General features: G+C 39.6%; 1 protein-coding gene across 2 annotated transcripts in view; it reads right to left on the bottom strand.

Moving 5' to 3' along the window:
* CDH20 (cadherin 20) overlaps positions 1 to 14,197 on the bottom strand; it is a 206,940-nt gene that overhangs the window by 100,007 nt on the left and 92,736 nt on the right. Inside the window, exon 2 of one of the 2 annotated variants that reach the window (XM_070420392.1) lies at positions 40 to 63. The exons of the other annotated variant lie outside the window; for it this stretch is intronic. The gene's annotated coding sequence lies outside the window, so the exon portion shown is untranslated. The remainder of the gene's footprint in view (positions 1 to 39; positions 64 to 14,197) is intronic. 2 annotated transcript variants of the gene reach the window in all.

Below are 14,197 nucleotides of genomic sequence, written 5' to 3'. Positions count from 1 at the left end.
AAATGTCTGCTTATCCCGTAGGTCATGGACTTTGCTCACCTTTTTCTTTGCTGTATCCTCAACCTGTAATACAAAGGCAATTAATGAATATTTATTGAATGTTACAAACCCCTTTCCTCTCAGAATTCTCTGACATGAAACTACACTCTCCACTCTTTCCTCCTGGCTACTCCTCACCAATCTCTTTGTGTGTTCTACTTTCTGTTTGACCTCCAGATATTTCCGAAGAGTCTACCCTCAACATACATGTCAATCTACCATACTTACGTTTTAGGGTTATAAACTCCACCTAATGGCATTAGCTATCCTACATTTGTTTGCTTTAAATTTGAATTTAGTTCAGTTTGAAACTAAATTAGTTCAGTTTGAATTTCTCTGCTGAGCATCCTAACTCTGTGTCCAACTATTTCCTAATAAAGTCCACTTTGGAGTCCATAGGTACCTCAAATTCAATAAATCTAAGGGGGAGCATACTAAGCCCCATTTTCAAATGTGTGTGTCTCTCTGTCAGTATATATTTTTATTCCAAAGGGAAGGTCTAGAGCTTCCATTAGATACCTTAAAAGTACTGTGGCCCAAGGAAAGTTTAGATCTATTTACTGTGCACTCCTGTGGGTCATGATCCCAGTGGTTGGGGCAGATACTTCTGTGCAGACTTACAAATACTATATTGGCCTTTGCAAAATTTCTCATCTCAATCTCATGCCCCTTGTGGCAATAACATAATTACTCGATTTACACATATGGTAACTTGCTTTGTTGTGCTATCATTCATGGTATGCTTGCACTCAGGCCTACTTTTAGGACTGGCTTTCCTGTCTATCTGGGGCACTTCCATTAAACTGAAATGAACTGAAACAAGGACAAACATTTCCCAGGATGCAAAAAGGGAGAAGCTTAAAGAAGGAATAGGCAACCATATCAAGTGATGCAGAAATGAGGAAAATGAGAAAAGGGAAAAGATAGTTTGGGAGATTCAGGGATAAATGGTAACTTCTTAGTAAAAAATTTGAGAGGAATTGTGGGAGAGTAAGACAGACTATAAGATGATAAAAATGGAATAGATAATGTAGATGGTATGAGGAAGGGCAACTAAGAAGGGCCCAGACATAAAAACAAGGTATATTTAATAGTTCCTTGTCAAGCTGTGCTCAAATTGCAGATGCATGAGGGTGTTAGAAAGAGCAGCAGTGAAATTCCTGACCATGGTGGAGCCAAAACTGAGAGATGGAAGGACTTGAAGAGTGATTATGGAGAAAGGGGTTAGAGTTCTTGATAGAGAACGTCAGGTTCAGGAGCAGTAAGGTAGAGAGAAAGATGAGAGCAGGAAACAATTAAAGAAGGTGAGCCTCTAAGTAAAAATCTAGTGTTTGACACTTTTAAAAATATATATATTTTTATTTAAAAAAGATATTTTTATTCATTTCAGTGAAGAAATGAGAGAGAGAGAGAGAGAGATGGTTGAAGTTTGTTATTTTTGTGAGTAGTATAGCAGGATGGAGGTGAAATGGGTGAGAGATTGTGGGACAGTATGTGTTGTAATTTTAAAACATATTGGCAAATTTTTTGATACTAGAGGACCAGTGCACAAATTCATACATGGGTGAGGACGAGGTCAGCTGGGGGAGGGGCCACGGGAGGGCTCCAGGGCATGTCCAGCCCTTCTTGCTCAGTCTTGATAGGCCGGAGCCCAGCAGCAAGCTAACCTACCAGTTGGAGCATCTGCCCCCTGGTGGCCATCTGCCCCCATAGTGAGCGTTTGAGTGGCCTTAGTATATCATTAGCATATTACGCTTTGATTGGTTGAACGGATGACCAGACGACTGGACACTTAGCATATTAGGCTTTTATTATATAGGATTTTCCCCATAAGAGGTTTAGTCTCATACACTTCCCCTCAAGTAAAGGCTGGCCTTAATGATTGGCTTCTAACAAATAAAATGCAGTGTATGGGATGCTTTGTGGCTTCTGAGACTAGGCCATAAGAGGCGATACAACTTCCATCTGGCTCTCCTGTAGGATGCTTGTCTTTGGAACCCAGCCTGTGTGTTTCGAGGAAGAACAGGCCAAGTGGAGAGACCCACTTGGAGAGGCACTGAGGTCTGTGACCTTCAGCCTAGGCTGAGCTCCCAGCCATATCCAGCACCAACTTGTTAGTCCTGGCTGTGAACCACCTGGAAAGCAGATCCTTAAGCCTTTGGTTGGACTACCCCAGCTGATGCCATATGAACAGGGAGGAGCCTTCCTGCCAAGCCCTGCTCAAATTGTTAATTACTGAGGGAAATACATGATTACTCTTATTTTAAGTCAAGTTTGTATGCAGCAACTGAAAACTGGAATGGAGTTTCAGCAAGGTAATGTGAACAGAGATGTTTCTCTACATCACTATGGTCCCTTCAAAAAGCAAAAATGTTGGACTTTGAATGATCTGTGTTCAAATTTTTGACCACTTGTGTGACTTGGAACAGGTTACTTAACATTCTGAGCTTCATTGTTTTTCTTGTCTTTAAAGGGGAAATGATAAAGACCTCAAGGATTATTGTGTGATTTAGAAATAATTGGTATAAAGCCAGTGGCTGTTATTTAGTAGTCATTCAAAAAATTCTATCTATTATTTTTATTGGTAGGGAAGCTTGGATTTTGGCATCAAATTCTATTCTAACTAACTGTAGCTTTGGGCAAGTTCTGAAACTTTTCTGAATCACGCATTCTTCTGTGTAAGGAGGGTGAAACCAACTTTGCAGGGCTGTAACAGGTTAGAAACAGCATAGTGACTGGCACATGGCAGGCACTCAATAAATAGTAGATACATTATAATTAGTATGGTGGTCCTGAATGTATTATGGCCATTGACATGAGTAGGACAGACTAGAAAATTTTGATACAAGCACTTTGAGGCAGTTGGAAGAAAGTTCTAGTAGAAGATGGCAATGAAGTTTTGGGAAGGAGGATGTTAATAATTAATATAAGTTTCAAAAGAAGAAACTTTTGAATGATGAGTAAAATAAAGACTTAGAAGAAGGATTTTGAGCAACCCCTTTCTTCTATTAGTACTGAAAATAGGAGGAAATTGTTTAAGGAGATTAGAAAAATGAGTTTCTAAATATTAGAAAAGGCCACAAAACTCATAATGGATGTGAAATTATAAGAGAACAAGGAAGGTAAAGAGACTGAAGGAAGTAATATGATTGGTGAGCATGACCAGCTTTAGGAATTTTAGTAAAGAAGAGGGAGAACCTCTCCATTATTCCACAGACAACTCATGGTCATGGTTCTCCACTCTAACATTAGCTACACCCTTAGGCTTGAGTAGGACTGGAGGTCATCCACCTTTGTGCTGAATCTCTCTTGAACTTCCCCTGACAGGAAATCAAATTATTTCCTTAAAAGACTATCAATCAGTAATTTACTAGCTCAATGTCTGGGAACCCTCATCCTGAATTCTTCCCATATCTATCAACTTCAGTCTCTTTTACAAGCATCTTGGCTTTTAAGCATTTCCCATACTGTACTTAATAGTCAATGAACATCTCTTTTGTCTTGGATATAAAAACAAAGTATATTCAACAGTTCCCAAGAAAGGTATATGTCAGCCTCTGAAACATTTTAAAAAATGTTTTATTTAGTCTGATGTGTGTGCCTGTCGTATACACCTTTGCTTATAATATTCATTCACCTCATATTTACAGAGTATCTAATATGTACTATATACTGGTATAGACCCCTTATCCTCTTAGAGTTCATAAAATATATATGGGAGCTGGGAGAGGGTGGCAGTGTGAGGAGGTAGGCAATAAACTAATAAACAAGTTTCGCTAGAAAGAACATCCATGACATGCAATATATCTTGACCAAGTAAGTATAAGCCCCAAACTCTTAGGTGCCTGAGAGAGTGCAGGTAGTTGTTGGGCATGTTAAGAAAGGGGAAAGAGTACTTGGCCTGGATGGCTGACCATCTACCTATCTGCCCACATTGTGCACTCAGATCCACTGGAGTTCAGGGAGGTCCTAATTCCCTGGCTTTGTCTTGGGCTATTCATAAGCAACTTCCAAGATCCTACTGGAGTTCTATTGTCTCCTTTCTTCTTTCCATTCCTGATGTGGTACTGGGCTTTGAGGACTCAAGGTAGTGGTCCATTCAAGCACCATGAAGAAGATCCCTGAAAGTTTCTCTCAAGACTAGTGCTACCCAAAATGCCATCCGCAGTGAGGTGAGGATCTTGTGCCTTGCATCTGCTATAAATAAAAGCTCACTATGGAAAAGGTGTCAGCTGAACTAAACATTGTTCTCAGTGTTGCACTGATTTACATTCTACTATTGGCTCTCTATCTTGTTGCGGACCTGGAACAAGTTATTTGTGCACAGGTGCCCATCTGCGGGCTGCACTTTGAATAGCAATGCTCTACAGGGTAGGTTGCAAACTGGGGCTCTGTGTTGCTGCATCCAGCCTGCAGATATATTTTCTTTGGCCCTGCACACTGTGGTCAACATTTTGAAATGGAAAGATTTTGCATAAAATTACACATTTCCAACAACTCCTCACCATGCCTTTGTTTTGTGTCCCTTCAACATCTGATGTCTGTGATTCCACATTCCTACATGGCAACAGTAAGATGGAACTGAAAAGTGACTCTCCTTTTTATGTGGGGCATGTGCCTTCAAGGAACCCAAAGGATCCTTTTGGCCCAGTTTGTTTATTTATGTTGCCTGATGGCCCCTGGAGGCATTTGATTTCACGACCTCTAAGCATCATGTGGGTCACTGAAGGCAAGCTGTATCTCAGCCCTAGTAGGAAAAAGAACTGGGTTGGGGTGTGATTAAGAATGTGCCTCCTCTTCTTCCTTTATTTTTCCATCCATTCATGGAGTCTTCTCTCATATCCTCTCCACCATAAAAGCCTACAAAACTCATTGCACGCAACCTGCTCAGTGATGAGGTTGGGAGAGGTGGGTGGAGGAAAGGTGAATAAGCATACGCTCTTTCATGCACAGCAAAGTCACAGTTCCCATCTGTCAAGCACTGTTTTCCCAGGAAGCTTGGGAGCTATTAGATCTATAGACCTGAGGGCAAATCAGTGTGGGGTAAGAGGGGGTCTGAGAGGGCCAGCCTTGCCTACCACTGCTAACTGCTTAGAGATGAATTACTATTAACTCCCCAGAGAGGAGGTTATATATCAAAGTACTGCTTTAGAAAGTGCCTTTTGGTTTTCTAATGGTTCAGCGATCTTCTTGTTACAAAGGTTTTCATTTCAATGCTCCCACTAAATCTTACAAATTTCACAAAGTAGTGTTTGTTCTGACTTTTCTAAAAGCACACAATAGTCTCTGGTTTTAGTCCAATTTTTTGATACCATTTTTTTTCATCATTTAAAGCCTTGACTGTGTTTTCTTGTGCTGTATGTAGTATACTAATTGAAATAGAAAATTATGAGTGAGTATTTGTGATGCATAATACCTTAGTTTGGGAAACTCTCATTTAGCCAGACTTCAGAAAAGTTCTGGAAAACCACTGTGATATTCTAAGACAGATGTGCTGCCTGGCAAACCCTCATGATTAGAATTTTCCTTGCAGTATTGAGTTTTGTTTGCATTTCCTTTGTTTTTATTTATTTACTTGCTGTAAAAAATGATGAGATTTTATGATTCCTGACTGAGAGGAATGGGAGAAGAACTGGGTGTTGGGATCATTTTTCCCTCGATCTAAAGGCAACTGAATTTAGAGTTTTAAGCAAGGCATGTTGGGTGGGAGAATGCAAAAACAGTGCAGATTATAATCCCCACACAAACAGGAACCCTAACTGGAGGTGGCTTGGCAGAGGATGTGGAATCGTGTGCATGAAAGACTTAAAAATCACATATAATCAATCTAGATCCTACACTTTGGGGAATATAATTGCATAAATGAAAAAGAAAGCATTTTTACTAAATGTAAAATATTTTACAGTATAAACAGAATGAAGGAATGTTGAAGAGGCACATTTTAGATAAAGGAGTATTCCAAGTTGAATACTATTAAATACTTAAAGCAAGGAGGCTTTGAAAGGGTATTAGTTCCCATTGCTATTAGCATGACTGGATTTTATGGGCACAAAAACTATTCACTGTTTCCCTGCCTCACCATCGTCAGTGTAATTTATTGTACACCTTCTGTGTGCAAAGTTTATATTTATTGCTTATTTGGTCCACCTAAGAAAAAGAACAGACAGTGCCTAGATGAGCTCTAGCCATAATTGTTCTTTCCTAAGTTCTGCTTTTCCCTGCATCCACACTCTCCACAATGTGACTGAGGCTCCACCCATGGAGAGGTGGAGGCTGCTTCTTCCACCTTAAATCTGAGTTGGCCTTGTGACCTGATTTGGTCAGTAGAATGCAGCAGAAGTGTGCCCAGAGCAGAACTTTAAAGCCTAGACCTCAGGACACCTTGCATGCTCTAGACCAGGGGTCCTCAAACTATGGCCCGCGGGCCACATGCAGCCCGCCAAAAACATTTGTTTTTTTACTTCAAAATAAGATATGTGCAGTGTGCATAGGAATTTGTTCATAGTTTTTTTTTTTTAAACTATAGTCTGGCCCTCCAACGGTCTGAGGGACAGTGAACTGGCCCCCTGTTTAAAAAGTTTGAGGACCCCTGCTCTAGACCTTGAGAGGCACTGCTGAGTAAGCCCATATGCCCCAACCAGGCTCCCAAGTAAGTTGAAGAGTCTACCCAAGATTAAATGTTCCTAGTTGGCTTAAAGCTGACTACAGATGCATGAATAAGTTTCATTGAACCTAGCTGAGGCCAGAACTGTCCAGCTGACTTTAGTTGTTGTTTTAACCCATAAGTTTGTGTTGCTTGTTATACAGCATGATTGTGGAAATAGATAACTGATACAGAGGCAGTGTATTAGTCAGATTTGTTTGCAATAAAGCTGTATAACAAATAACTCCCAACTTTCAGTGGTTTATAATATTTACTTTTTTATTTTCTTCATAGATTCGAGGTTGGCTCTTTCATGTTGAAGGTAAGGTTCAGGACTGTTTCATGTGTCTCTTATTCTGGGATCCTGGGCTACCCAGGACATGGTTTTGTAATGACAGAAGGCAGAAACAACATAAGAGTCAAGCTAAGTTATGTAAGCAAATGTAGTCTTTGTTCACGTCATGCCCAATAACATTCTGTTAGATAAAGGAAGTCACATGACCAAGCCTAAAGTTAGTGTAGCAATGCACAGTTTATGGACAGTACCAGAGGCCCTGCAGAATGACATGATAAAGGGAATGATGTTTTCCTGTTACAGGAAAGAAATGAGAAATTGGGAACAACAACTGACCATAGGGAAAACTATTCAGAAGGCAAAATGGGGAAACTGTTTTCTGAAATACTTGATGAAACTCATTAATGCGATAAAGAATTTGCCCCAGAAAAAACCAAAACAGACTATTAAAGCAATTAATATGATAGATGAGTGTGAAATATTTTTTCTCCTGAGCCATGTTACTTGGAATAGGAATATGCTAAAAATGTTTTCACTTTTTTCCTCTTTATATTCACTACATTTGGGTATTATGCGATATTTCTCCTTCTCTTGGTTTTACCATCCTCTTTCTTCTCTTGATTTTATAACTTTACCCCCTTTTAATGAAGTTTCCTTGGTTTACAGTATTGCTAAAACAGGAAACTATCTTTCTTCTACTTAGAAATGGTGGAGTAAACAAAAAGTCACATATGCAAGTGTAGGCTAATGTGAGCTCTAATTATAAAATGTTTTTAAATGTGAACTATAAAATGAGTTGAAAAATTAAACAATGGAGTAAATTTATTTTATTATAGAAATGCAGGACTCTACCTTTCACATAACAGGCTACATAACAGAAAAATTCTCTAAACACCTTATTATAGATGGTAGGTCGCACTCTTCTCTGAGAGTCGTAGAATCTAGACAGAGAGTTTTGTGATTGACTGTTAATATTGTTTCTTTCATTGATTGAACATTGCCACTTTATTATTTGGGAAGTATGACAGTCACAAAGTTATTCTTCTTTGTTAAAAATGAATAAGCTACATCAAAATAAAAAGCTTCTGCACAGCAAAAGAAACCATCAACAAAACAACAAGAAAGCCCACTGCATGGGAGAACATATTTGCCGATGTTATCTCCAATAAGGGTTTAATCTCTAACATTTACAGGGAACTCATACAACTTAAAAAAAGGATGATAACCCAATAAAAAAATGGGCAAATGACCTAAATAGAAACTTTTCAAAAGAGGAAATTCATAAAGCCAAGGGAGATATGAAAACATGCTCAAAGTCACTAATCATCCGAGAGATGCAAATCAAAACAACAATGAGGTACCCCCTCACACCTGTCAGAATGGCTATTATCAACAAATCAACAAATAACAAGTGATGGTGAGGATGTGGAGAAAAAGGAACCTTTCTTCACTGCTGGTGGGAATGCAGACTGGTGCAGCCACTGTGGAAAACAGTATGGTGTTTCCTCAAAAAATTAAAAATGGAACTTCCATTTGACCCAGTAATCCCACTTCTAGGAATATATCCCAAGAAACCAGAAACACCAATCAGAAAGGATATATGCACCCCTATGTTCATAGCAGCACAATTTACAATAGCCAAGATTGGGAAACAGCCTAAATGCCCATCAGCAGATGAGTGGATTAGAAAACCGTGCTACATCTACACAATGGAATACTATGCTGCTATAAAAAGAAGGAATTCTTACCATTTGCAACAACATGGGTGGAACTGGAGAGCATTATGCCAAGTGAAATAAGCCAGTCAGTGAAAGAAAAATATCACATGATCTCATTTATGGATAATAAAAAACATTATAAACTGATGAACAAAAATAGATACAGAGGCAGAGAAGCATCAAACAGACTGTCAAACTACAGCAGGAAGTCTGGGGTGGGTTAGGGGGGGAGGTAAGAAATGAACCGAAGGACTTGTATGCATGCATATAAGCATAATCAATGGACCAATGGACGCAAGACACTGAGAGGGGGGTGAGGGCATGTGCTGGGGGGTAGCGGAGGCTGGGGGAAGATCAATTGGCAAAAAAAGGAGACATATGTACTACTACTTGTAATACTTTAAACAATAAAAAAATAATTATGTAAAAATATATATCATATCTAATAGACAAACATGGTAATTGACCGTACCTTCACTACACCTCTGGCTAATCAGCGAGATATGCAAATTAACACATTTCGTACCGCATAGAAATCTCTAAGACATACATCAGGGACCACACGTTTTTGGGCAAACTGCACGTTATTTAAATCATCATAACTACAGATCATAATGCACTTTTGGTGTTGTTTTTCAATAATTATAACATTTTTATTTACAAAAACAATTAAACAATTAAAGTTCCTAGTACTTTTTTAATGTATGGTACTGCGTAAAACATTTTCCTCTATGAAGAGGGACCAAACAAAATTTACATAAGTATCTAGATTCGCTCCTTTTTCCATGGGCGGCACAAACTCTGCAGGCTCTCATAGGAAATTTTTTCTCTCCACTCGCTGGAATGCACGTAGGTTCATGCTGCTTCATATCACCTGACAACCTTTTGGGTGGATCTTTACGAGGTGCTCTCCTTGCACCCCCAGGGGAAGGGCTGGACAGATTTGTCTCTGGTTCCGGAGAGCCTTCATTATTGTCATCCGTTATCCAGTCTCTCGCCACCGATAGCAGAAACTGTTTATACTTCATTTTTGCTTGTGGATTGAGGACGTTGTACACTCTAAATGAATTGAAAAGTCCACAGTTTATAAGGTACAGAACTACTTTTTTTGTCCATTTCATCGTTTTCCTTAGAATGGAACAACACGAAAGGAAGTGTATCGGTTTCATTGGTTTCCTTCCTTTTTCTGAGAGAGGGCATTTCTAAAAGCGCCAGGAACTTGAAGACGAAGACTATTCGAATGACCAAAATACAATGTAACTGCAATGCTTTATGGGTTCGTGCAATTATATAGTTTTTCGTAGATTGACCTGCACGGTTTCCACCAATGAGATCGCTTCAATCGATGTGGACAAGACAGTGTGTTGACATCTAAGGTCCATAACAGATGGCGCGTGAAAAACGAGAAAACTCATGAGCAGTCCTTAACAGATGGTGCGTGAAACACGAGAAAGCTCGTGAGCAGTACAAAAGGTGTTAACTGCCAACAAAGATGGTGGTTAATTTGCATATGTAGGCGTGAAGTGGTGGAGCGAAGACTGAAGGTGGCTCCAGCTGGGGCAGCGAAGGCTTAAAGGCGGCTCTGGCCGGGGCAGCGAAGGCTTGAAGGAGGCTCCAGCTGGGGCAGCGAAGGCTTGAAGGTGGCTCCGGCCGGAGTGAAGGCCTGGGTTCCTGGTGCCGGAGGAAAACTGGTGCCGGTAGCCAGGGGAAGGGAAGGCCTATTGCATGAATCTTTTCGTGCAACAGGCCTCTAATATATATATATATACCAGTATCTTAATATCTACAACTATTTATCAGAAAAATTGTTTTGAAATAACATATTGAAAAAAATGAAGTACTATACATATTTTTGGTCAGTTTGCCCTATGGACTTGCCCTTTAAAGGTGACCTCTGTCTACCTGTCTGCGTGGAATGTGTCAGTCCATGTGTGGAGGAGAGTCAGACTCTCTCCAGAGTTACTGTCCACCTCCTTTATCTTCTTGGAATCAACCCCTCTCTTGTTCCTGACACCAGCCGTACACTGAGCATATATGATGCCAGGGAATAAATTTGTTAGGTCCCTTGGAAGTAATCGATGTCAGAGGAGTGGAGGGGAAAGAAAGCAAGACATATAGGCAAAAACACAATAAAGGATAGGGAGCTAGTGTGAGGACCGTCCACAAGGAAGAGGTGGAAACAGACATAAGCAGGTTTGAATGTAGAAGAGGTAGAGAAACCTGCCAGCGGAGCTGAAATACACCTGTTGAGATACCATTGATTTCTTTCTGGCTTCAAAATATTTATTCTTGCTCATCTACACACTTCACTCTCCTGCCTAAGCCCTCTGTGCTTGGTTGGCACATCTCTGCCAAGTAAAAGCAATTTGGGCAATTCTACCATGAGATTCTCTGTTCCAGCCAGCCCCACCTGAAAACACAGTGTGGATAAAATGAATATAGATTCACCAAGGGGGAAAAAGACTAGTAGAAATAAATTCTGCAGTGGATATTTTTCTGGAATCAAATAATGCCAGAGCTGAAAAGGAACCTAGACACTATACTGTCCAACGCCTCATTTTATAGATGAACCTAATGTCCGGAGAAGGAAAGTGACTTGCTCAAGGTCAAGTGAATGCCAGAATCAATATTTGAACCAAGTTCCTGGCCCCTGGGCTAGTGCTCTTGATCCAGAACTTCCTTTCTAAATGCCCCTTTGAACCATTTAACAATGATTTTTTATTGCCATTTCTGTGGCATCTGTGGGGTTAAGGAATCCTTTCAGCATGCAGTCCTTTCAGTGTGCCTGTTCATCAACCCTTCATTTAAGAATATTTAATGATGTCTATTCTAAGGTCTGAATATTATATAGTAAGCACATAAGGCCAATAACACTTTATGCATTCTCATCAAGAGTGAAGTTATAAGGGCCATAAGTGGCCTGATGGAAGAGGATGATGAACATGACGGCTCACAAATCATAGCTACTCAACTGAAAGAACTGAGAGATAGTGCACATGAATTCTTCCTGTCTGACAGGCCCCCAGGGAGCCACCTGCCAACTGGGCTGAACATATAAAGACATCTACCATGTATGTTTTGTTCTGGCCAAAGGATGATGATTGCAATGGACTGTTTGCCCTTGCTGTTTGTTAATCTTTACTGCTTGCTTCCATAAATTGAATATTAATAGTAACTGTTGAACATTTACTAAGTACAGGACATTGTGCTAAGTACTTTTTACTTGTGTGTTCATTCATTTATTCATTCTTTCAGTCATTTAAACTTTATTTATTTATTTATTTACTTATTTATTTATTTTTATTAATCCTCACCTGAGGATATTTTCCCATTGATTTTTAGGGAGAGTGGAAGAGAGAGGGACAGACAGAGAGAAACATCGATGTGAGAGAAACACATCAATTGCTTGTCTCCTGCACGAGCCCTGACTAGGGCCTGGGCCGGGGAGGAGTCTGCAACCAAGGTATATGCCCTTGACTGGAATCGAACCCGGGACCCTTTGGTCCATAGGCCGATGCTCTATCCACTGAGCCAAATTGGCCTGGGCTAACCGTTATTTATCGAGTGCCTACTATACACAAAGCCCTGTTCATTTTTTTTTTTTTTTACTCACAATATCTTTAGGATGTAGGTACACATGTTTTTCCTTCACTTACAGTAAAGGAAATGGACTTACAGTTTAAGTAAAATCTCTCTAAGTCATGCAGTTTTTCAATGTGTAAGTCAGGATTTAAACCTACAGGCTGAGTTTTTAACTCTTAGGCAAATAGCCTCCCCTGCCATTAGAAAGTCTAATGCCACAAACCAGGAAAAGCCTGATTACAATGTGCTTAGTCAAGGCTAGCCTTGGGTGGGAATAGAGTTAGTAGTTATCCATATGGTACAATTTGTAATTCTTGAGAGAATCCCATGTCCCAAATAGTTTCCACTTAATGCCATACTGTCCACATCCCACAAATAGAAAGGATTTCTTTTAGAGTATGACAATGTGACTTCCAAGTGTGAATACAGCATCTGTCCCCAGTTCAGACTTTCTACAAAACTTAAAGTTACATTTCCAGAACCTTTCTAGCTGTTTCCCAGGCATCTCAAAGGAACGGTATCTAAAACTGAACTTAGCCATTGAGGAATGCAAATCAAAACTGAACTTAGTTGTCATTGGGGAATGCAAATCAAAACTACAATGAGACAAATAGCACTTTGTACTCACTAGGATGGCTAGAATAAAAAAGATAGATAGTGTTGGTGAGGATATGGAGAAATTGGACCCCTTGTATATTACTGGTAAGAATGGAAAATTGTACAGCTGCATTGGAAAAGAGTGGCATTTTCTCAAAGATTACATATAGAGTTATATAACTCAATAGTTTCACACGTAAGCATAATTTCAAGAGAATTTAAAGCATATTTCCATACAAATACTTGTACATGAATGTTCACAACAGTATTATTCACAATAGCCAAAAGGTCTAAACAACCCAAATGTTGATTGGAAAAATAAAATGTGGTATATCCATACAATGGAATGTATTTAGCAGTAAGAAGGAATGAAGTACTAATATGTGCTACAACATGGATGAACCTTGTACATTATGCTAAGTGAGAGAAGTCAGTTAAAAATACATGTTGTATGATTCCATTAATATAACATGTTCAGAATAGACACATCTGTAGCTACAGAAGGTAAATTGATTAATGGTTGCTTAGGACTGATGTACAAAGTGTGTGGAAATGGGTAGTATAGGCTCATGTCTACAGGATTTTTTTGGGAGGTGTTTAAAATTCCCTATGATGGTTGCAGAGCTCTGTGAATATACTAAAAATACTGAACTGTACACTTGAAATGGGTGAATTATATTGTATGGGAATTATGTCTCAATGAAGCTGTTATATATTTTTAAAAAAACAGAGCTTGTTCCACCTATGTCCTAGTTCTGTGAGAATGGCATCTGTACTGTGTTCTTTGCAAGAGTCAGCTTTCTATTCATATTTGTCCACCTACATTCATCATCATGCCTGGCCCATATTTGGTCCTCTACAGTGTAACTTGTCCTGTGGGAAGGCAGTAGCAATTTCCTCTGTGCCAAGGAGAACACAGACCGGATGAACCCTGTGGGAACCTGGGAGAAATGGGCACATTGAAAGGAGAGAAGAGAGGGCATGGGATAATGGGAAGTACTAGGGCATCCTGCCTAATCAGTGGTTCTGTCTGTGGTTGGCCTGTGTGTAACATACAGTGGCACTACGAGAGGCAGTATAACATAACAACAGGCAGAGGGTGAGCTTTGCTCTAGGTCACAGAGGCAATAAATGATGAAGGCAGGCTGTGAATCCAGCTAGGTGATCTGAATAATTACCTTCCCTTTGTGAGTCTCTCGATTTCCTGGTTTGTAAAAAAAGGATCATAGTACTTCTGGGAATTGTGAAGATATAATGATAGTATATATGAAGTTATCTGTAATATGGTGAAAATGCTTTGTTGTTTTTATGTTATTATTTTAA

The sequence above is a fragment of the Myotis yumanensis genome, unplaced genomic scaffold (assembly GCF_028538775.1).
Source record: "Myotis yumanensis isolate MYYU_CA2020_CCGP unplaced genomic scaffold, mMyoYum1.0.hap1 SCAF_7, whole genome shotgun sequence".
NCBI lineage: Eukaryota > Metazoa > Chordata > Mammalia > Chiroptera > Vespertilionidae > Myotis > Myotis yumanensis.
This window is presented reverse-complemented; position numbering and strand designations above follow the sequence as displayed.